Genomic DNA, 26,347 nt, shown 5'->3' on the forward strand with positions numbered 1-26,347 from the left:
CACATTTTCCTAAGTAACTAAGATTGGGAATTTATAAGTGTTTAGTTACTTAGTATTTATCATTATACTTATAATGAAGGGAGAATTATAGTCCTTGTCCTACCTGTTCGGCTAACGACCCTCCACCGGTCAAGGAAGCGGTGAGTGAGAGTGGACACCCATTAAACTGCCATTTTATAGGCAGTAACCTTATACCCCCCTTATAGACCGGCTTTGTGAATGAGGCCTACTAATGGTAAGACGACTTTATCTTATACATATCTATATAATTAAAATTATAATAATAGTATAAGGGTTGAATTTTAAACATTTAAAATTCTAAGGTCTAGTTTGGAATTAAAGTATACATGGGGGGTAACTTTACAAATTCCAAAACTTGAGGACAAGTTTTGAAACCTTTCAAAACTCTTGAATTTTTCATAACTTATGAGTTTAATTAAGGTTTAATGAAAAAAAAAATTCAAGTTCCATAACTTGAGGACAAGTTATGGAAGACATTAAATCATTTAATGATGACATTAAAAATAGTGACTCTTCTATTTTCATAACCTATGAGACTTAATGACACTTTAAAAAGAAAAACTCTTCACTTTCCATAACTTGAGGACAAGTTATGGAGTTCATAAAAACCATTAAGATCAAATACTCCAATTAACACAATAATCAAATAATTTTTCTATGATCTAGATTAAACTCATAAGTAAAGATAATTCACATCAACAATTTTCAAGAAATTAGATAATCATATAAACTAATACAAATCTTGAAACTTTGACAATTATCCTTTGAAGACTCTTGGAATTCATAACCTAAAGAGTTAATAAATGAGACATTTCACATCCATAACTTATGGAAGTTTCAAAACTCCTAAGATCATAACTTTAAAAAAAACTTTTGAGTTTCAAAATTTTATGACAAAATTTGTAACTCCTTAAAACCATTTAGATCAAACTTTTAAAACAAATAAAATAATCATATTATCTATCTTTTAATAAATTGACCTAATTCAACTCTTGTAGTAAAGTGACTCAAATTTTATAAATAATTAGTTTTTCATAAAATCAAGTAATTATCATAAAATTTGACAAACTTCATGTTTTTTTTTCCTTCAACTTGAAAAAAAAATACATTTGCATCAAATATAATAGAAAACAACCCATGGCTTTGATACCACTGTTGGGTTTTAGTATACTACAACATCCTATGGTGCACATACAACCCTAAATACCTTGGATCTATGTTTTCTCTATTATACATGCAAATGGTTTCCAAGGCATTAAACCTATAACTAGCATGCATTTGACATAAACCATATAATATACTAGTTAGGGAAACATACCTTTTATGTGGCTTGAAGTCTTGATGTATTTGGCCTTAAGAGCTTAGCACCAATAGTATGAAATGCCTCAAATGGAATCACAACACACCTAGGACAAAGGTGGCTCTTGAGAGAGAATTCTATGCACCAAAACACCTCCATATTTCTCTAAGAAAAGAAGTGGTGATTTTGGCTATGGAGTAACCTATTTATATGTAGGATTCCAAGGGTCATGGGTATAACCCATAATCCATACCCATGGGTTTTATGATCCATGGTTCATGTGGCCCAACTCTTTATGTATCCATACATAAACTTGGTCCAACATGGATCATAAGCCCAACACATATAAATATAACTAATTATCATAATTAGTCCCCATAGATTTAATTAGTCTCTTTTGATCACTAAATTAATTCCAAATTAATTCTTGATCGATACTAATTAAAACATATGATTTCATATTAATATATTATAACTTATAATATATTAATAAACCATAAATAACCTTCTCTCAAAAGTCCATCCTAACAAATTGTCCTGATGATATGCAACCCAAATGGACCATGCTACTCTCGGGTTAAGTACATACCAATAATAGTTATGGGCTTAGACATCTAATCCAACAGTTAGGATATAAGAGCTAGTAGTTTATTCTCTAGATGCTTAATGTTAGTGTACTTGGAACTAGTAAGGTAGAAAGTATAGTCCCTATCTGTTTGTAATAGTAAAGCCAAAAGTATAGCCTCTATGTGCTTAAATGTTCTTGTACTTGAATTATTCATTACGATTAGAATAGGGGTTGCTGACGGAACAACGACCAGTCGGGATCCTATAGACCCAAGTGTTGACGAATAAATAGAAAATAGTCTGTAATTCTAAATACACATATTATTGGTGGATCGACGAAAGGTCGTGAGCAGTGGTTTGTATATTATTGGTGGATCGGCAAAAGGTTGTGAGCCATTATTGTATGCATGCATATGTATTGTGGTATATGATATTTTGTGTAACTCACTAAGCTTCTTGCTTACCCAATTGATTATAAATGTTTTCATGTACTTCTTCAGATCATGAGAAGGGCAAGGCTTGACTGTACATACACACATTGACATCATGTTTTCCGCATAATTTAAGTACACTCTGATTTAATTGAATAAATAAAAATTAAAAAAATTCTATGAAAAATTAGGACGTTACAAAGCTCCTTAAAATGTTAGTATGAGTATTTTTTTTTAAAAATAGCTTATAAGCTACATTTTGGTTTGTTAAATATGACAACCTAAAATAGCTCGAAAGATAAGTTAGATATGGCATGCCAAACATAGCCTCTCAATTTAGAGATAATTACCTTAACTTTGTATAAAATCTAATTTTCTTGTTATTTAAATTCTTTTATTGTCTATCCCTTCTTTCCAGAGGATTCTGGAAGGTTCTATCTCCTCATCCACAAAGTCAACGTTGGTCAACTCTTTAACTAGGTCAGTCAAACCAAATCCGACCCAACCTCACCAAAAAAAAGTTCCTCAGCTCCCAGTGACCAATAGGTCGTGCGAAGGACCAAGTGCTCCTAAATCGTGCTAATTTGTGCACCCGTGTCATCAACTAGGCTAGGCGTGCGTGTGTAGGCTTTGCCCATATCTTGATCAACTTAAATGTTTCTTCCCCCGCCAATATGGGATAATAGTAAACTAACCAACTTAGATATCCTATTATATTTCCAAAAATCCCTAACCAAGATGGAAAGTTTTCCTTTCACTCAGAAAAATAATGTCACTTGGTTGTCATGAAGATTAAACCCTATTTAGATGAGAACAAAAAAGAAGAGACCAATTCAACTGTATCCTTACTGGTTTAAACCGCGAACCTGATAACCTCTCCGATTTACCCCCAAACATCACATGCGATCTTTGCGTTCTCCTGATCACTAATATAGCCATACGATATAAACCCTTTTCATGAGCCTTTAGAAGATAAACCACTAATCTTCACTTGATGAGGCACCACCTCTAAATCACATAGGCAAAGTTTTAAAACATCTTCATTGCTTAGATGTCTCCAAAACATTGTTAAGAGTCTTAACTCAACCTCATTCTCGGTAATGATGTAGTATTCTACATCACATGGATCTATCATTAATGATTGTACATTCTATCGTTAGTGACTTTGTTGTTACCCTTTAAACTTGAAAATTAGGAGCACTAATATCAAGTTGGGTTTCCATCACTAAACGATTCTATTGTGGTTTTAGACACATGACTCTCATGGTAGATGTAACCAAATCTCTCGTGAATAGGTTTAGTAAGAGGATCTGTCAAGTTCCTACTTATGTACCACTCTCAAGTAGTTGTCTCATAAAATTTTGTCGCAGACCTACTTGTCTCGACTTCCCTATTTACTTTATTATATAATTTAGACTGTGTGGCTTCATTGTCACAATACATGGGTATAGATGACATTGTAATATCCCATAGACAAATATCCAAGAGTATATATCTAATCCACTCTACCTCTTTTCAATATGTTTCTTAGATAATTAGCTCAACTTCCATCGTTGAATAAGCTATGCATGTCTATTTCTTGCTTGCCTAAGAAATATCACCACCAGCTAGAGTATAAATCCAACCACTTGTGGATTTTAATCATTGGTGCGATCTATCCATCTAGCATCACAATAACCTTCTAGTATTCCGATAGATTGAATATATGTCAACTCAAGAGTACTTGTCCTTTTTGGGTATCCTCGTACTCTACCAACTGCCTTCCAATGCTCCTTCCCTGGATTGATAGTATAATGAATCATATTGCTTACAACAAATGTGATGTCAATTCGAGTGCAATGTATGGCATACATCATGCTTTCAAGTGCACTTGAATATTCTAGTTGATCCATTGCTCGCTCATAATTCATATTTAGTTTCACACTTGAATCAAAAGGAGTGTTGAATTCCTTAATATTCAAATGTTGAAACATTGTCAAAATTTTCTCTATATAGCGAGATTGACTCAGAGAAATCTTACCACCTGACCTTTTCACGTTGATACGAAGAATTGTATCAAATTCTCCAAGACCCTTCATCTTAAAGTTAGAGGATTTGTATTTCTTCGACTCAAGAATACCTTCTAGGTGAGTATTAATGATCAACATATCATCAACATAAAGAAAGATAACTACTATGTATTCAGATGTGTATTTGGAATAAATACACTTGTCAACATTATTATGCTGAAATCCTAAAGCAGTCACAGTGGTGTCAAATTTTTTATGCCACTATTTGGGATTTTGCTTTAATCCGTACAAGGATTTAATAAGTCTACACACTTTATTTTCCTGTCCATGTATCACGAAACCTTCAATTTTCTCCAAATAAATCTCCTTATTCAGATAACCATTTAGAAAGGTTGTCTTCACATCCATTTGATGAATGTATAATCCTTTCAAAGCTGATACTGCTATGGGAGTTCTAACTGAACTAATTCTAGAAACTAGGGCATATGTATCAAAGTAATCAATTCCTTCTTGCTACATGTATCCTTTAGAAACTAATCTTGCTTTATAGGCAGATATGGATCCATCTGGATGATGTGTTCTCTTGAATATCCATTTAGATCCTATGGGTCTCCTTCCCTTGGGTACATAAGTTAACTCCTAAGTTCTATTACCTATAATTGAATCCATTTTTTCAATGAGGCCTCCTTCCATAATGGAGCATCTCTAGATGTCATGGATTCAGTAAAGGTCTTAGGATCATCAATCATCTTAATGGCAAAAATGACCTCTCTTGTTACTTTTTTCTGTATTCCTCCAACCAAATAAGAATATAAATCATCTCCAGATTTTTTTGTCTATTCTATCCCTTGTACTTCTTCTTGGTTCCTCTACAATAGGAGCAAGTGGGTGTATTTCTAGAGAAGTACTCGTAGGTGTTGTGGAATTGGAATTTTCATCATAACTAGAAAACTTATCCTAGAATAATTTCACATATATGGATTCCAAAACAATACCTTATTCGATATCCAATAATCGATAAGCTTTGCTATTGTGAGCATATTCAATAAATATACTCTTAATTGCTCGTGCTCCCAATTTGGTTCGCTTAAGATCGGGTGTCTGATAATAAGCAACACACCTCACACTCTGAAAAACTCTAGGTTAGGCATCCTACTTTTCCACAACTCATAACGACTTGTAGGAGTCACACAACTAGTGGTCCTATTATGAATATATCAAGAAGTCAATAATGCTTCCCCTCACATATTGTTTGGTAGACCTGATTGGTTCAACATGCAATTAACCATCTCACAAAGGGTCATATTATTTCCTTTAGCCAAATCATTTTGTTGGGGAGTATAGGGTAAATTCATTTTGTGTTTTATTCCATTCTCTTCACATAATGTGTCAAACTCTTTGTTGAAATATTCTCTACCTCTATCTGAGAGAAGTTTTTTAATGCGTCTTTCAAGTTGATTTTCGACTTCAACCTTATACAGTCTAAATGCATCAAAAGCTTCATATTTTGATATCAACAGATAAACACGTAGATATCGGATAGATTCATCACAAAATATGAAGAAATACCTTTTTCCACCTCGAGTAAGCAAGGTTTTGAAAACGGATCGAAGCCCGGATCGACCGTCTTACCGGTTCGATGGTTCAACTAGTCCAACCTGTCTCAAAAACTGGAAAAACCGGATAATGTCATAATTACATAATTATTATTAATTTTAATTATATAAAATACAAAAAATGAAACACAATTTTAAATTCCCGATTTTACCGGTTCACATGACGAACGGTTTTTTGGCCTCTAAGAACCGGATCTAGGACCAGTTCCTGGTTGAACCGGCCCGTCCATTGAGGTTTTCAAAACATGGCGAGTAAGTATTTCATTTAATTCATATATATATATATATATATATATATATATATATATATATATATATATATATATATATATATATATATATATATATATATATATATATATATATATATAAGAATGAATCAACTCAAGCGACGATGTATTTGTTTTAACTGATGGAAATGGTTTTTTTGTAAACTTTGATTTAACATAAGTTTCACATTTTTCAAAATCTTTTCTGTCATATTTTTAAATTCCTTTAGTTTTCATTTTTTCAATGTTTTTAACATTAATGTGTGCTAAATGTTTATACCATAAAGAAAATTAACAAACAAATAACCAAAAAAGATCATTTCATTCACATTTGCAATCATTCCACCAGTTACATTATTCCTACCAACACTAGACACATTTTCAACACTTGAATCATCACCATTAAAACATGGCCTACTCGTAATACCTTTAATACTAAGGCAAAGACAATACATTCCTGCATAATTCTTCGCCCTCCAAACATACATGTTTTCCTTAGTGATCATAATTTTTCCTTTATCGAGCTCCATATTGAACCCATCCTTATTGAACTTGTCTGTGGAAACCAACCCCTTCGAGATAATAGGGACATGAAGAACATCTCGAAGGGTAACCCATCTACCACGTGTGAACTTCAAACGAACATCACCTCTCCCTTGAACCTCAGCTTTGTGACCATCTACACAAACCATGTCTTTCCCTGGTGCCATTGGACGGTAACTGCGAAAGATGTCTCATTGCCCACAAACATGCACAATGTACCCAGTTTCAAAGAACCATCCTCGAGCTGAGATTTTTCGATTCAGAGAAGAGATCTTGAAAAAACTCTCCAAGGTTCACATTTACAGCCAGATCGGTAGCGTGCTTGACTGCATGTGTCGTCGGTCCTGATTCGTGATCTTTACATTTTAGCGCATAGTGCACAATCTATCCCCAAACGTGGCAAGGTCCGAACCTCTTAGGATTTGAGTTAGGATTCTTTTGTTCCTAATGACTCAATCTCTTGAATCTTTGTTTCTTGGGTCCCAAGTTCCTTTCGTTCAGTCCCCCATACTTTCCTTTATGACCAAAACCACCAACAGATAAGTGATGCACACTTGATCCGACTTTACCACGCTTGTCCCTAATGCAAGTTTCCTCCTCAATGTAGAGGCGCTTCATCAGATCGTCCAAGGAATAGTCCTCATATTTATGCATCATCCTCTTAGAGAAGTCTTTCCAAGAGGGTGACATCTTTGCGATAATCTCACCAACCTAGAAGAATTCCGACAGAGAGATGGAAAGAGAGTTTAGTTTATTAACCATGACCTAGAGTTCGTATACTTGCTCCATTATAGGTTTGTTATCAGTCATTTTAAACTCTAGGTACTTGGATACGAGGTACTAGTTAGTGCCTTCATCATGTGCCTTGTACTTGAGTTCTAAGGCTTTCCATAGCACTTTCATATTTGTGATCGACGCGTTCAGGTTATAGAGGTGATCAAATAATGTGTTCTTGATATGACCCACATACAGTTCATCAGTCTTCCCCTCTCCGGGAATCATATCGGTATACTTGCTCCACAGCAGTTCCAAGGCTTTCCATAGCACTTTCGGATTCGTATACTTGCTCCATTATATGTTTGTTATACACAGTCTTCCCCTATTCGGGAATCATATCAGTAGGGATTAGGGTCAAGTTAGGGTCTAAAACATAGGAAAGTTTCAGCACATGAAGCATGAACTTGACCTTGTCGGCCCAGCGGGAGTAGTTTCTAACCATCGAATCAATCAAGTCTGGCAAACTCTTCGTCATGAGTTGGAAATTAGCATATGAGATTTGATATTTCAACAATCCAATGATTAGTATTATGAACTAATAAGGAATTATTTAGTAATCCCAAACAAACGAGTGGATAGATAATATTTATGATTAAATATCTAAATGTTTTAACGTTAGCAAACAACTAACAATTAATATTGAGAATTAAACGTTGTGAAGTTGCAAATAATATACTCAATTGTTGTTAATATTGTTACCGACTACTGAGTTTCATCCAGAAATCAAAATGATCATTCATCATTAGATCTGAGTATAAGAAAGGAATAGATGTTGTTTGACGAATTTAAATACGAAACATAAATTAAAACCAACATGTTGATTAATGATCTTGATTGTAGAACATGCACGGATCTGACTCTTGTCCTTAAAGGTTTTTACTTCACTTATATGGTAATAAGCAATAGAGTAAAACATCAGGATTTGATGCAAATTTATTTATTTTCCAACAGCTATGGAAAATGATAAACGCAAAATGAATAATCAGAAACGGAAGAAAGTTGCAACTACTAGAGAGAGATGAGAGAGCTTAGAATTTACGTGTGTTGTAAATAGGACCTGGGAGGTCCTATATATATATATATATATATATATATATGTGCATATTTAGCTATATATTTAGTATAGAATTTTATTATTAATTGGCTAAATTATTGCAATTTATGGACAAAAGGTACTTAATGGTGTTTAAATTATATTTTCAGTCCAAAAGATGTGCTCTGGAGCATAAGGAAGCAGGAGATGCAATTGGAAGTTCGGGAGTTGAAATAAAGAAGAAAAATGTCAAAAACAAGAAGAACTCGGCGAGTCAACGCCTGACTCGACGAGTCGAATCGAAGGTAAACGAAGCTATAGAAGTCCTTGCCGTACACGAACTTTTAATGAAGGACTCGGCGAGTCGGTACCTTGACTCGACGAGTCAACTCTGTTTCCAGAAAACTATAAAAATGGACTTTAAGACCGAGACCAAAGACTTCGGAAGAACCCTAGGAGGCTAAGCTGCGATTGAGAACACGGTGGAAGCTTTGGGAAGTGAAGAATCAACCCCACGTTCGATTTTGAGGAGGATTAAGACAATTTCTAGTTCATTCTTAGTTAATCTTTTGATTGAGTCATGTTTGAACTAATTGAATTCGTTTTTGAGTTTGTTTTTACTGCAATTATGAACTAAGACCTTTATCTTATGTTTAGGGTAGATGATTTTGTGAATATGGATTGATTTTATGGTTAGGATTAATTTAATTTGGTAATATTGTTTTGTTAAGCTTGTTAAAGAACCTTATGTGTTAATAATAACTGTTTTCTGCTAATAAATCAGTAATTAAGTTGCATGAACATCTCTTAGTTGCTAATCTCATGTGATTTATGTGAAAACATAGTTATATGCCTAGGAATAACGAACGTGAAACTAGGGTTAGCTAGAAAATAGGTAAGTTAGTGTGTGAGCTTGTATGACGAACCATCATCAAGAGGTTAGTTGAACGACCAATTTAATTAACCACTAGAAGTCTTACTTAACCCGAATCAATAAACTAGGAAATTCATTAATCTAGACAACTGGCCATTGTTTGAATTAATCCATTTTCTAAGGATTAGCAATAGCGAACGTGAACCTAATAATCTTAATCGGTAGCCAATTAAACTTAATCCAAAGCATTTACCATAAAATCAACCATAGGAACAAATGATTTGAACCTAAACAGAAGTCTCCTTAATTATTGAATTTAGTGATTTTTGTTGCTTTAGCTTTAGTTATTTAGTTTAAGTCTTAGCCAAATATTTAAGTTTCTATTCTTGTAAAACTAGAGAAAACCCTACTTTCTATTACTTGTTCTTAGATAATATTAGTAACTAGTTTAATTTCCGTTCTCTGAGTTCGATACCCTACTTATTTAACTATACCACAATTGATAGGTCCACTGCCTTTGTGTGTCTAATTCATAATTAAAAAGTAGGATAAAACTTAGTTCGTTTCTCACACATCAATATATATATATATATATATATATATATATATATATATATATATATATATATATATATATATATATATATATATATATATATAGTGGAACGAAACCCTAGAGATCCCCCAAAAACCAGACATGTTGACTACGTTTGACCTCTCACAGGCTTATATATGGCAATTTTAATTTCGAATCAGATATCGTGATCTGCTCTTATGCAAATTCAAACCTAACGTCTATCCGATATTTCCAGAGGATTCTAAAAGGTTTCGTCTCCTCATCCACGAAATCAACGTCGGTCAAACCCGGTCCAACCTAACCGAACCAAAAATAAAAGCTCCTCAACGTCGTGCGAAGTGCCAAGTACGTATAATCGGGTCATTTCGCACACTCGCGCCATTGGCTAGGCTAGGCGTGTTTGTGGGGATTTGGTATATCTCTTGATCCACTTAAAGCCTTTGAAGTTCTATTAAGAGAATAAGGTTAGAAACCTATAAAATGTTTCTTCCCGACCAATGTAGGATAATGGAAAATTAACGAACTTGCACATCCCATTATATTTCCAACAGGAAGGTCATTACATCACTTTGCCGATACAAAGTTTTGTCATTATCATTGGAATAAAAAGATAATTGGGTAGGTTGGCTCATGAAACCTTGTAACACTATAAACTCTATATAATTCTCTTTTGGCCTAGTACCTTGCTAGCTTCTAATTGTTTAAAAAAACTCTGAAATAAAACGGAATATGATATTTACCTCAATTACCACATTTTATTAAATGATGTTAGAACTTTAAACAAATAGCCCCAATAATCATCTAGTTCGAAAATATATACTTTCGAACTATTCTATTCTTTGCAAACTAATTTTTATCATTGTTCTTTTTTTTTTACTCTTTCTTATCTTACCCTTATCATTTCTAAATACCATTCATTTCTTTTTTCTTTTTTTCATATCTTCATTTTGTAATGGAGAAAGATTGATTTTTTTTTCTTTCGCTCATTTTTATTATAGACAATGAATATCCGATATGAAAAACAAGTTTAAAACTCATAAACAAGTACCAAACACACAAATAAGTTTGAAACTCAACCTCAACCTATACATACGGATACCAAGTTCACACTCTTGAGTAAAAGTCTAAACCTCATAAAAAATAGTTCAAAACCTATATATGATTTTTGAAGTTGAAATTTCTAACTAATTTTTTTAAGAAGACAATTTTCTAATTTGTTTCTTTAAAAACAAAGTAGTTTGGAAATTGCAAAATTTGGACTTAATGGTCATTTAAGAATTTTTGGGAAAATATGGTTTATGTGTAATATCTTTTTATCAAATGTTTGGATCAGTATCCTAATTGAATTCCACCAAAACAAAGTTTCTAAAATTTTCAAGACCTAAAATGATTAAATTTTATGTATTATGAGAATTACTCAGCAATATTAGCAATCTTTAAGGATAGATGTTTCGGAAAACATCGGCTTTACATATAATAAGTAACAATCTTTAAGTAACAAATATATTCTGCCGTTTAAAAAAAAACGACCTCCTAAAAAAACACAATCGAATGAAACAAATATAATAATAAAACAACACTAACAGATCTTTTTCCTTGATAAAATAAAAAATAAATATTTATTTATGTGTCATGGAATATAGCATGGACAAAGTAACATGAAAAGTCATTTAATATTTGGTATTTTATTGTGTATATATAGGCCCATAATACCCCACAACTTTAGACAAAATATGAGGTTGAAAGTGTCAAACAAATATTTGCCTTTTGAATTTTGATGTATACGACCAATTCTAGCAGGTTCTATATATCTTTAATATACTAAACTTGTTTATTCAGAAATTATATCTCATGTTCTTATTATATTGGGTTTAATGGTTTAATAATCATATTATTAATTCATATTTTTTAATCAATTTATTCTTGATGATCATTAACATAACATTTTTACAAAGACAAATCGCCGTGGCGGACCCATAAAAAGATATCAAGAGTAGCACTCACAATTTTAAGGATAGCATGTTGGAAAAATTAAACTGTGTGAGAATAAATTTCTTACTATACCAAAAAAAATTAAGGATATACACGAGCTACCCTAGACAAACACATAGGTGTGCAAACCAGCCAATTCTTATGAGACAATTACTACCATGAATAAAGAAAAGATGATCAAAAAAGAGGTATAATAATTAAATAAATAATTTCGATATTGCTCTTAACTAAGTGATCTTTATTAGTTGTCTTCTTTATCTTATTGCATAATGTCCTTTTTGCGGACGTATTAACTTTATATGAACATTTTGACAGTGATGTATGATCATAAAATAAGAAATAATATGTGACCAACCGGTATAAAAATCAAGGACAGCTGTTAACTTTTCGAATTAACAAGGATTATATTTCGATATAATCAAAGAGTTTGGGCCATGAAACATAAGTTAAATGGCATATGACATAGGTCCTGTGGTCTAATAGAGACACCCTAGGAAAAAGGTATAATTAATCTTTTTTCATTGATGTAACGACTTGACAGAACTTTAACTATTCAAATGATTATTGATAAAGTCAATATTGATTTATATTTTAAGTTTTTTTATTTCATTTTAAAAAATAAAATTTTCTCCATCCTCTTATTTCTTTTTCCTTATCTTATCATTTGATTTTAACACTTGTCACCAAGGAAAATGAATTATAAGGGAAAAGAAGTTTCAAAAACATTTAAAAAAGACCATCCAGGTTTTGCATGTTCAAAAAAATATCATCCAACTATAGATTTTGTATAAAAAACACTAACAAATTTTACATTTTGTTCAAATCTCACCTAACGATAACCGGTTCTTGTGGTAAATGATGAGTTGGATTAAGAATTGATGAGTTGGTCTAAAAATTAATGATATGGAATAAGAGTGGTTGACATGTCATTTATGTTTGTATTTGTCTTATTTAGATCGAATTAGGGCAAGAAGGAACGACTTGTACTTTTTCTTCTCATACTCCATCTTCTTCTTCAGGTGTTAAAATGAGTTCATCTTCTACTAAATCCATAATCTCAACCTCAAGATCAAATATTTTGAAGACATACAAAATTTTTGATGATGCTTACCCTTGAGGTTGTCGGTTCCCATCGTGGATTTGGACTTCAACCACTGATAGGAATCCTAGAAAAAAGTTTAGGGTCTGTTCAAACCGAATGGTGAGTTATCATACCCTTCTCCCACATATTTGCTTGGGTATGTCATTGTTTTGGTCGAAAAATGATCAAGGAAACATCAACCAAATTATATGAGAGGTAGAAGTTGCAATCAATGTGAATATGAAAACCAAATGAAAGTGATACAAGTGATCTTACAAGGAAAGCCTTTGATCCTTGATAGGATCTACAACATAAAACCTTGGGAGGTGATAATGATTAGATGCCTAGTTTAATCTTATTAATCGCAATGTAAATTACAGAAATGTGTTTGAAAGTACGAGTACAAGTGATTCAGTAGCTCTAGATATGTCTGTTTGTGATCGATACATGTGTATTTATAGCCTATGTTGACTAACTAAATGTCTGATATTCTCAGGATCCTGTTGAACAAGCCTTTGCACGTTGCTTTGACTTGACAATTCCAAGTTTTAATCTTGATTTGAATGATTCTTTAGTGTTGACTTGTCTTTTTTTTTTTAAATCATTTCTGCACATGTGAATAATAAATAAGAAACATATTCGATATAATTATGTTAGGAAATAATATTAGTAATATTCAGGTATCACACCCCCAAACCAAACGGCGGAAACGTCCGGGGGTGGAGGACTTCATTTGTAGTATCACAACACATGCATCATAGTAATCAAAGTACAAACAACCATTGTATTTAAAAAGTATAAGTATTTACATGTGTTCAATCATTGTATATTGAAACCAAAATAGTTATACAAAAGAAGAAGATATGACTCAAAGTAGCTCCATCTTCTCAAAAAGCTCGAGGAGTACCTGTTTATTTTTTCCTTGAGAATAAAAGTAATTTGAAAATGGAGTATCAACATAAAGTTGAGTGAGTGCATAAGTGTTTAGGTTTAAAAGGGTGTCTCTGTATCTTGCATATGTAAACTGTTCCAGAAAATCCTATATTTTCTATTGTATATGAAAAGTAGTTTTATTCCCATAAAACCGTTCTATTTGTAAACCAATGTTCTGTATTTGTAAAACTTGTAACTGAGAGTGTGCCTGGCTTCACCAGCTGTTATTGAAAACTGTATTGAACTATTGTAGTTTGTATTCTGTAAACTGGTACTTTGAAGGTGTACTTACGTTTAGTTGATTATACACTAACGTATTGTTAATATCTTTTTAAGGAGTTATTATAACCATACTAAGACATGATGGCCTGAAACAAACGCTTTGTGGGCATTTAAACCGTTGATAACAATTGCCACTTATTGACGTGTATGCCTAATTGTAGCTAGCAGCCTGAGTGCGGGGTTGTCAATCCCGATATAGATCTACACACAACTTGTTTCGATCCCCTGGCTGGAGATTCTGGTTATAATGTCAGGACTTTACCTTGGTTGTCTAAATGAATTAAACAACCTGAATTGAATGACTCATAAAAAGCATATAAACGTTACATGTATATTAGTCATGAAAACCCAATCATTCTGAAATAAATGATTGACAGTATGTTCTTGAATTAGTATTCCGAACATGTATTTGACAATTGTAAACCCTTGATTTGTTTTGAATCAAAACCCTTGTTTCTTGTAAAACAATGTATTCTAGTATACTTGAATCATGAATTATTGTTCTATGTATCATAAATTATACCTATTATAACTTATATGTACTTTCTGAATCGGTATTTAACTATTTTTGCATGTAACCCCTTGCTCAACATGTTACAAAAGTATTTGAACTGATGAAATAACTTTTATATTTATATACATACACAATTCTATATATAAGTAAAATTTAAACGACACTCAGACAAATAACCGGTACTATAAGCCCACATCCAAACAAGGAAAAGGACCCAGAATGAGTTATCAGTCCTAAACCTTTTAAATCTTATTTATATACAAATATATATATATATATATATATATATATATATATATATATATATATATATATATATATATATATATACAAATATGAATTTTGGGGAAAAATATAAGTTTATAAAAGAGTTTAATGTTTTGAGTATTTTTGATGATTTAATGTCGTTTTATCATGATTTGAAATCATGATTTTATAACACAAAGTTCTTGTGTTATACTTGTATTCTCCCCCTTAAAACAGTAGAAATTATGAAAATACGGGGGTATGAACTCGCATGATAGGTGGTGATTTGGACAGCGTTTCGTTTTCCTGGAAATGAGTTTATTTGACGAAAAACCGGCTTAAATCGAGCAGAGTTTCGACCGGAGAAAGTTGTTTTTCTAGGGAATCTCGGGGCTTCGAGGCTTGATTAGGGTTTTAGACTTGATACCGGGGCTTTAGGGGCTTTAGGGGTTGTATGTGAGTTTGTGGAAGTGAAAGGAGTGAAAAGAAATGGAAAATGGGGTGAAAAGTGTAAAAAATCCGGAAGGTCTCGCATGCCTTATATAGGCCGAAGCCTCGGATCCGAAGCTGGGGGAGGCTGCCGCGTGTTCGGACAGGTGGCGAGGGAAGAAGGCTCGCTTTGGACAGCTGGCTCAGTGTGTCGGATGGCCATTGGACCGAACTTCGGTCGAAACAGGAGGAGGCGCGTGTCCGAGGGGCGTGTTCCTGCGACGGTGTCGGCTGGCTACTGGACCTCGGCCTCGGTCCAATCAGAAGGCGACACGCACAACTTCGGTCCAATAAGAAGGTGCTACGAGGCGGACACGGGGAAGCCTCGCATGCGAGGTGACATGGCCGAAGGTACACCATGCGAAATTGCCCGGTTTTCAATATTTCTCGATTTTTGTGCCAAAAACTTGCGAAAATCATAACTTTCGCATACGAGCTCCGTTTTCGACGTTCTTTATATGCACGAGTAGGTAAAATTATACTCTACGAATTTCGTTTAGACTTCGTCGGCTAATTTTGATTTATTTTTAATATTATTATTTTTAACAGACCGGACAGAAAATCCGTTAAAAATTCATAACTTCTTCATCCGACGTCCGTTTTTGTCTGTCTATTTACCGTTGTACTACTATTGACGAGACCTTCAATTCTCGTTTAAGTTGTGTCGACTAAAAATCACTTGATCTTTATTTCGAGTTTTTAGCTGTACACTGCTATACTGAAACTTAGAAAAATCGTAACTTCTTCATACGAAGTCAGATTTTGTCGTTCTTTTTATGAAAGTTCTCGGTTTAACATAAACTAAAACTTTCATTTAGATTGTTATGGCTAAAAAGCCTTTTATTGAAAATTCAGTTTTACACTGAACAGTGTTTTGCCGATTTTGTCGCGGATCTTCGATTGGTCATAACTTCTTCGTTATAACTCGGATTTTAGTGTTCTTTATATTTTTGGAAACCTTGTTACAATCTCTAGCACTTGGTTCATCCCAATCGAGATTGTTTAATAATTTATTTTTGAGGGTCAATTATGTAAATATACACAGTATGCTAAAATTTCTCTTTATTGTTTTAAAAAGAACTACAAATTGACCTATATTATTACATAGGTTTGAAATAACAGTTTGTTACATCAGGATCCTAAGTATATGTTTTAGGATCCAGGATTCACTTCAAGATTCGAGATCCTGAAAATGTTTTAGGATCTTGACCCCTAACAATTGCCTCCAAATTATAACTGCAAAATATTTGAATTTATTCTGAATATGTAAAGAGTATAATTTAATTAAATTGAGATAAAGAATTTGAAATTCAAACTCTAACGGATAGAATTCTATTCGTTTACTTAGGCATGATTATCCATCAAATCACTTATCTTTCCTCCGTGATCCCGAATAAATAGGGCATAAGGGTTCCTGATCCTTCTCTACTTCTTCTAGCTACCTCTCAAGCGTTATCAGTCATCCCCAAGGTAAATCTTCTGCCTCATTCTCTCTTATTTTTCTCATTTTCTTCTCCCCGTTCATGGGCAAAAAGATACTCTGCTCTTGCGCAAGTATCCTGGCTCCCTCTGGGGAGGATTTTGTTGATAAGAAAATCCTTACCTAGGAGGAAAATTGTTCTTGTAACAATGATGATATTGAATCCTTGAGGGGAAATGGAACTTTTCTGGCTAGCACCATCTTCAGGTCTTTTGATGCTAAGGTCCAACAAGATTTCGTTTCTCTTTTTTGGGTCTTCTTCCCCGAGTATCCTTTCTCCTTGGACCTAACTTACCTTTTTCTATGGTGTCATCTCTGAATTCTTCGAAGTCACCAAAATTTCTTACATCGAAACTATGCTTGTGATATGGAGGATCCTTTTCTGGATTGATCGGTTGAATCAGTCCATGGATCTTAAGACCGGTTTATCCGAGCTAGCTCACGTCTATGATTTTTTAACTTTTGGGTCTTCCTGTTTCATGTTTAAAGTTAAATCCAACAAAACACATCTTATTTTGAAAACGAAACATAATGATGGTGCCTCCAAAGAGAGATTTTTCTTTGTGAAACGCGATTCCATCCCCAACGGAGATTTCTTGCCCATGAACTGGGTCAAGAAGGGTAGGATTTGATTTATCATGTTAAGGATACTAAATTCATAGTTTATTATTTTGTTTGATTTCATGCAACCACCAAGCTCGAGGAACTTGCTCCTGCCAAAGAGGAAACCGAAGAGAAGATCGAGAATCTTCTTGCCTTACCTGAAATCGAAAGAACCTTCAAGTTTGAGCAGCCTAGCTTCCAAAAGAGTTCATCCACTACCTTACCGATGCCTACTGGTAAGGATCCTTTGTTTATCTATTCTACTTCTGGGATCCTTAATTCATGAAGATCCTTTGTAATTTTTAGGATCCAAGACCACTCGCTCTAGTACCCGCTCATCCTTCTCTGGCCTTGAGGAGGCCATGGCAGGTGGTCAGCTTATGGTTGAGAAGGTAAAGACTTATTCTTCTCGTCCTCCAAAGAGGGTTGTGATCGATCTATCCATGAAGACTCCTGGATCCAAGAAGAGAAAGCCGTCCAAGATCCCGGACCTCAGTCTGGAGAATTTGGGGGCCGAGGAAGCCATGAAGAAGCTGATCACCTTCTCCCAAGCTGTAAGTACTTCTGAATCATCTTTTCCTTTTTTGATAGATTTTCAATCCAATGAATGTGTTCTTTCTTAGGTTGTGGATCACGTCTCTCGATCCTCCGAGGATCTAAAGATCAGGGTTGAGGAGGCAGAGCGCACCTTGAAGGAGCAGGAGGCCATCTGGAAGGCAACCAACAAGTATCTTCTGGCGAGGGTGTAGAGGCTGAGAAAGGAGAAGGCAGATAAATAGAAGTTGCTTAACCATCTGGGAGGTGAAGATCAAGATGGCAGAAGATATGGAGAAAGGGAACACATGATCCTGGATTGTGGCTGGTTGGCGTGATGCCCTGGCTAAGTTAACTGGAAAGTACATTAATGTCAATCAGTATCCCGCAAAGAAGAAGAAGAAGAAGAAGGAGGAGTAGGTAGGAGAGGAAGAGAAAAAGGAGGGTGATGGTGATCAAACCTTAGGTGCTTAGGTTTGATTAATTAAAAACAATTTTTTATTTTTGGTCTGTAAACAATTTATTTTTGTTGGGTTGGTGGGGAACCCCTTTTAATTTTTATGATTTGGTTTTATTATCTCTCGTACATGAATGGTTCAATTGTAAAAATAGGATCAAGGTAGAATTTTTCTAATGCTCTTTAGGCGATTAGGAGCCTGAAAATTTTAGGTTTTACAAAAACCATTACGATCTTTTTAAAATATGAGATAGATAGTCATTTGATTAGGATCTTGAAATATCTAAGATCCTAATGTTTGAAAGAGGTAGACTTTGGTTAAATATTAGGAGAATCTTATAGAAGAAAAGGATAACAATTTCTTGTTTTAAGGACAACTTCAGGCGTAGTAAACATAGAAGATAAGGATAGATAGAACCTGGAGATAAATTCCCTTCCTTAGAATTCAATTAGTTTTTCAGCTGTCTTTTTGAACGTTTTTGTATCTTAGCATCCCCTAGTCTCGAGGCTTGGGGAGGATCCTTCTGAAAACGCTCTTTGGAAGAATCCCAACTTAGAAATTCACTGGGGAAGATCCCAACTTATAAATTCACAGAGGAAGATCCCAGCTTAGAAATTTACAGGGGAAGATCCCAACTTAGAAATTTACTGGTGAAGATCCCAACTTAGAAATTTACCGGGGAAGATCCCAAATCATAAGATAAAATGATAATGTTATAAAACGTAGATTAACCTTTAGGATCTTAATGTACGTTTAGAAATAAGAGGGTTGCCAAGTCACTAAAGCGTGAAATGATCCCCTTATCCACATTCTATAGTTAGATATCGCGCGTCCAATCGGGGTGTGGGAAACCAAATACAAATGAAAGAGGTTATTAACTCTTTAATACTTAGAGGGGATTAAGTACCCTTGATCGGAAGAGAGATGATCAATCTCTTATTCATGGTTGACAAGATCTTTAAGTTTCTGTATGTTGAAAACGTTAGATTGGCTAGTGGGCGTTAGCTTGGATTTGTTAAATGTTATGAAATCGAATTACATAAAGTATTTTTTCAAGTGTACAACATTCTAAGATCTTGGAAAGATACTTCCTTCTAGAGTAGCTACCCAATATTGGCCATTCTCTGCTTCAGAATCAATGATATAAGGTCCTTCCCATTTGGGTGCTAGTTTACCTGCTTTAGGATCCTTGGTATTCTGAAATGCTTTTCTGAGGAGCAAGTCACATACTTGGAATCTTCTGACTTAGATATTTTTATTGTAAGATTTGACAATCCTTTGTTGGTGGGCAACGATGCAGATCTTGGCGAGGTCTCTCAGTTCATCAATCATGTCAAGATACTGATCCAGGATCCCATCATTACTATCTTGAGCCTGAAGTTGGTAACTTCCCATTGGAATCACTACTTTAGTTGGGATCACAACTTCCGCTCCAAATACTAAGGAGTATGGGGTTTGACTTGTTGTCGTTTTCGCAGTAGTTCTATTTTCCTATAGAACAAAGGGAAGTTCTTCACCCTATTTTCCTTTCTTTTCGTCTAATCAGTTCTTCAAGTTGTTGAAGATGATCTTGTTGTTGGATTCTGCTTTTCGTTAGCTTGAGGGTGAACTAGGGTTGACATTATCATGTTGATTCCCCAACGGGTTCAAAAGTCTCGTGTTCTTTTGCTAATGAATTGGGATCCGTTATCACATATGATTTCCACCGGGATCCTGAATCTAGTCAGGATATTGCATTTGATGAATAAAACTGCTTCTTTATCGATAACTTGAACAAAATCTTCAACTTTGATCCACTTTGAACAGTAACCCGTCATTTCTAGCATGAAGACTTTTCCACCTGGTGCCTTGGGTAGTTTACCAACTGTTAGGGGAAGGATCCTTGAATCATATTCAGGATCGTCAAATATTTCTAAAGCCTTAGGATCCTTAAACATATCCCGGGATCCTGAATGCTACCACTAATATTTCTAACATTTGTAATGACTATATTTTATTTATTTTTCTCACATGTGTAGAACTAGTCATTACAAGACCCATTCTCAACGGAGAGTCATCTCAACCAGGAAAAAGACTCGGAATACCAAGTCTAATAACGTTCATATGATGATTCTTGAGGATCCTAGAATTATCGGACTTCTTGTTACTTACACTAGACTATAAATAACACATGTATCTAGCACACATCATACACGATTATCCCTAGCATTACTCTTGTACTCATATTGCTTTTCACAATCTTTGTAACCTCAGATTAAAATCAATAAAACATATTAAGGCAGGTGATTATTATCACCTCCCAAGGTTTTATGTTGGTGATCCTACAAAGGATCAAGGGATTTCCTTGTAACCCAATTGTAGCACTTTGATTACCATTTGATACTTACATTACACTAACACCACAACCTCTCATACAATTTGGTCAGATTACACTTGATCAATTTTTGACCAAAACACCGACTATGTCCATTCCCCACTTCATGAATGGCCAAGGAGAAATGATGGGATGTAAAGGTTCTGCTGGCTGATGAAGGATATTGCTATGTATTTGGCAAGCATCACATTTCTGAGCATGTAAGAAGGCGTCTCTCTTCATGGTTGGCCAGTAGTATCATGTTCTTAATACTTTATAACATAAGGATCTACCCCTAGTGTGGTTGCCACAATCCCCTTCATATATATCTTTCAAAACTTCCCTGGCTTCATGATCTTCTAAGCATCTTAGACATGGGCCTGGCATGGACTTTTTGTATAATTGTCCTTGTGTAAGGTTACACCTTATGATCTGATGAGTCAAACACTCTACATGCTAACTGTCAGCATCAGCGTCTACATCACCATCAGCGCCAATGTCTCAAGTCTATCAGTGTCAGTGTGTAGTTATATTATCTTATGTAACCTTTGTATATTAGGCAATGATTCAGATAAGATTATAATAGATAGCAGATCCGATATCTTTGTTATGAAGATCGGTTTTTAGTACAGATTAGATACAATCCCTTCAATTAAGGGATATACTTATATAGATTAGTATATAATCAACATTAGGGTAAACCCTAATGTTGTGAAGTCTTGGTGACCATCTTTGTGACAACTCGTTTTCTTGGTGAAAACAACTCCTTTCTTGGTGAATGAAAATTTGGTGAATCCTCTATGTTATTTACCTTTTTGTTCTTTATTTTCTTAGTAATTTTGTTCTTGTTTGTTATACTTGAAGTGTATCCGATTGACACAAACCTTGAACTGGTATCAGAGCGGGTTTTTGACACAGTCAAGTAATCATGTCAACTTCCAATAATCCCAAATCCTTTGGTCTTAACAAGATTCCTCCTTTCGATGAGCACAACTTCGCCATGTGGAAAACTAAGGCCATGGTTGTTCTTGAAACCAAGGACTATGAGATGAGAAATATTGTTGAAAAAGGGCCTCACATTCCTATGTATCAACCTATGGTCAATAATGCTCTCGTTGGTTCTTTGACACAAAATCCACAGACGAGTTATGACGACGATGTTAAGAAACTGTTTAGTCTTGATGTAAAAGCTAGGCTGTGATAGGAAACTCTCTTCTCTATCATATGTATCATCTTGTACAGAATTGTGAGTCAGATCAAGAGATGATGAACACGCTAACAGTGGCTTACGAAGACACCATGGAAGTACAAGCCATAACTATCAACAATATCAATCGGAGATACGAGCACTTCTTCGCTCAACAAGGTGAAACACTAACCAAAACGTTTAACATATTTAACTGCTTGGTTAATGATATGCACAGGCTAGGAGTTTTCAAGCATTCTTCTCAGGTAGTTCTGAAGTTTCTGGACTCTCTTGGGAAAAGATGGGAACATCACGCTAATGTTCTTAAAAACAGTGAAAATATCGATTCCATGGATCTGAACTCCCTGTTTGGAAACCTTCGAAACTATGAAGAGACCAAAGATCTTCGCAAAGATATCATGAATGAATTAAGCAAAGAAAAGTTTGGAGCTTTGGTTTCTTGAAAGGAAGAAATGAAGCACTTAAGCGACTCAGATGACTTTGATCAGTGTAAAGAGAGTGGTGAAGATATCACTGATGAACTATATGCCAGCGCTGCACTTATCGTCAAATGCTATGAGGAAAACATATCAAATGGGGTTAGTGTTGGATAAGGTGTCTAAGTCCATAACTATTTCTGGTATGTACTTGACCCGATCCGGCATGGTCCATTTGGGTTGCATGGCACCATGCAATTGGATAAACTAAAATGAGAGAAATAACACTTATGGTTTATTAATATATTATAAGTTCTAATATATTAATAATATTATTTAATTAGTTTGATCAAGAATTAATTTAGAATTAATTAAGTGATCAAAAGATAACTAATTAAATATATGGGTAGATTATGTAAATCTTCCATATCTTATATAGTGGGCTAAGAGGCTCCATGGATTATCAAGTTGGGTTCCACCCATAGGATGCTCCATGGATGCTCCATGGGAGTTACAAACCCATGGGTCATGGAAATGAAGAGTCATGACACATTAGGGTTTACATGGTGTAACCCTAGATGTGTCAACACTATATAAGAAACCCATTCTCCACCAAAATTGGCTACACATAAGAAACAAGAGGGCTAGAGCCGATTTTGCAAGTGTAAGATTCTCTCAAAGTTTACTCCTTTGCATTTGGTGTTGTGTGAAGCATTTGAGGCATCACACTTGGGGTGCTAGGCTCACAAGGTTTCAAGGATCATAATCAACAACAAGGTAAGTTATTCTATCTTTCATTCAAGTTAAAAATGTTCCCCATGTATGCTAGATAGGAATATAACCTTGGAATTCAACTTTGCATGATTATTAGACAAACATAGATCCAAGGTTATTAGGGTTGCATGTACACTTAGGAAGTGTTAGAATGCTCAAACCCATCAGTGGTATCAGAGCCTAGGTTTGTTTGTTGTTTTTTTTGTGTGCAAACAGCTTGAAAAAAAATCGTTTTTCTGTTTTCTGCTCGTATGAAAGTTTGCACATTTGTTGCTGGAAATGGACTAGAAACATTACCCTAAACTGTTTTGATGTTTTAAAGCTTGTTTTAGATGGTGTAATGTTTATGCTAATCCATTTACAATGGCAATTATTAAAATTACAAGTTTTTTTAAGTGTAATTTTTTTTGATTCTTGAAAGTGTTCATATTCATGTTCTTGAACTTATGAAGATTAGATGATCATAGGAATTGTTTGTAACCTTCATGGTAGTTTAATTCATGATCATAATGTGTTTTAATGGAGTCCATAACTTGTCCTCAAGTTATGGAAAACCAAAAGTCTCACTTTTATTAAAGCCATTAAAAGAACACAAGAGTTATAAAAATGAAGAGTCGTCATTTTTATTACTCAATTAATTCATAAGTTATAAGAAATGAAAAGTTTTGGAATTTTACAAAACTTGCCCTCAAGTTTTGGAACATGTAAAGTCTTGATTAAAACTTTAGTTCCAACCCTTAGAATTTTAAAAGTTAAAATTCAACCCTTATACTTTATAATATTATAAGTTACTAATATATATATGTATAACGTCAAGTCGTCTTACCACTAGTACGCCTCATTCACGAAGCCGGTCTGTAAGGGGGGTATAAGGTTGTTGCCTATAAAATGGCAACTTAATGGGTGTCCACTCTCACCCACCGCTTCCTTGATCGGTGGAGGGTCGTTAGCCGAACGGGTAGGACAAGGACTTATAAATTCTCATTAAAAGTATGATGAATATTATAAAGTAACTAAATGCTTTTATTAAATTCCCAATCTTAGTTACTTTAGGAAAATGTGAATAAGGTGCTAATCCATGAAATTACACTTTACACTTTGTTTAAATCGTTAGTGGAGCTCGTGTGGTTAACCTGCACACTAACTTGGACTTAACAAGGTAGGTAAAGGGTGACTTAAAGTTTATTATAGGTCGGTGGAGCTCGTGTGGTTAACCGGAACATCGATTGAGTAATAAACATTGAGTGTACCAAGTGATTTGCATGGTTACTTCACACCTCGTTTTGTGATCCTCGGTATCCCAGTCACAAAACTTGGAGGGCACACTCGAGATTGAAACATGCCTTTGAAAAGTTCATTGAATCTCAAAAGAATCTAGGAATTTCTAAGAACCAATTAAAAACCTAATATTTATATTTCGTTTTTCATGGTGGAAATTGGTGAATCGTCATTCACCTACCTTTCAAATATGTTATAGCTTGGATTACGGCATACCTCTTCTAAGTTATAATATATTGTGATTGGATCCTAGCCTTAATATTACATTTGGGTGTTTTATTAAGGACTCTCTTAATATCTAAACTAATCTTGTTCTCTTCTTTCAGATGTCTTCAAACAATGCTGCTTGTGGCTCTAATCCTAATGGCTCCTTTACCCTTATGAACTTGTGTGGGAAAGTCACTTTTGATGGATCCAACTTCAATGAATGGATCAGAAACTATTGGATTAGGTGTCTAAGCCCATAACTATTATTGGTATGTATTCGACCCGAGAGTAGCATGGTCCATTTGGGTTGCATATCATCAGGACAATTTGTTAGGATGGACTTTTGAGAGAAGGTTATTTATGGTTTATTAATATATTATAAGTAATAATATATTAATATGAAATCATATGTTTTAATTAGTAGTGATCAAGAATTAATTTGGAATTAATTTAGTGGTCGAAAGAGACTAATTAAATCTATGGGGACTAATTATGATAATTAGTTATATTTATATGTGTTGGGCTTATGATCCATGTTGGACCAAGTTTATGTATGGATACATAAAGAGTTGGGCCACATGAACCATGGATCATAAAACCCATGGGTATGGATTTGGGTTATATCCATGACCCTAGAAATCCCACATATAAATAGATACTTCATTGCCCAAAATCGCCACTTGTATCTTTTTAGAGTTCATGGTGTCTTATGTGTGCATGGAATTCTCTCTCAAGTTCATCCTTTGTCCATGGTGTGTTGTGATTCCATTTGAGGCTTCCACACTGTTGGGGCTAAGCTCTTTAAGGCCAAATACACCAAGAATTCAAGCTCCATCAAAAGGTATGTCATTCTAACTAGTATATTATAATTTTATGTTAAATGCATGCTAGTTGTAAGATTAATACCTTGGAAACCATTTGCATGTATAATTAGTGAAAACATAGATCCAAGGTATTTAGGGTTGTATGTGCACCATAGGATGTTGTAGTATACCAAAACCCAACAGTGGTATCAGAGCCATGGGTTGTTTCCAATTATACTTGATGCAAGTTGCTGAAAAAAAAAACTGAAAAAATCGAATTTTTTGCTGTCGGGACAGCAGACTCGACGAGTCCATGAACAAATTCATCCAACTCGTCGAGTTGGTTCATGCACTCGACGAGTTGGACCCCCTGACAGCTTATCTTCGAGTTTTTTGGCCTGTTTTGGATTAGAATCATTACCGCAAAGTGTTTTTGTTCATAAAATTTGTTTTTTGATACTATGGTAATGTTTATTCTCATCCAAATAAAGGATAATAATCAAAGTTTCAAGTTTTATACATGTTTATATGATGCTTGAAAAATGTTGATTATGAATGTTCATGGTTATGAGTTTGTTTAGATTAATAGGAAAAATTATGAGATAGTTGTTTTCAATCCAAATTAATCTTGAAGTTGTTCATAATATGTGTTTTTGTAACTTGTCCTCAAGTTACATGAA

Source organism: Lactuca virosa, chromosome 8 (genome assembly GCF_052849685.1).
Source record: "Lactuca virosa cultivar CGN04683 chromosome 8, Lactuca_virosa_CGN04683_v6, whole genome shotgun sequence".
Taxonomy (NCBI): domain Eukaryota; kingdom Viridiplantae; phylum Streptophyta; class Magnoliopsida; order Asterales; family Asteraceae; genus Lactuca; species Lactuca virosa.